The sequence below is a fragment of the Callithrix jacchus genome, chromosome 4 (genome assembly GCF_049354715.1).
Source record: "Callithrix jacchus isolate 240 chromosome 4, calJac240_pri, whole genome shotgun sequence".
Lineage (NCBI taxonomy): Eukaryota > Metazoa > Chordata > Mammalia > Primates > Cebidae > Callithrix > Callithrix jacchus.
In genome coordinates this window covers 16,854,721-16,854,983 of record NC_133505.1, presented here as the reverse complement: position 1 = coordinate 16,854,983, position 263 = coordinate 16,854,721, and positions in this window count along the sequence as shown.

Genomic DNA, 263 nt, shown 5'->3' with positions numbered 1-263 from the left:
GGGCGCGCGCTCGTGCCGCTCGCTTGCGGCGTCGGGCGCGCGCGATCCCGGCCCGGAGTCCGAGGGCGGGAGCGAGCGTGGGCCGCAGCGCGGGCCCGCCCTTTCCTGCCGGGCGCGCGGGCGGGGCTCGAGACGCGCGCCGGGGGTGGGGTGGGGTGGGGCGGTGGGAGCCCGCGGTGGCGCTCCGGGACGCTGGGCCGAGCCTAGGTGGCTTGTCTCGGGGCACTGCGGGGACCGTGCGAGCCCCAGCCCCGCTCGCTAGG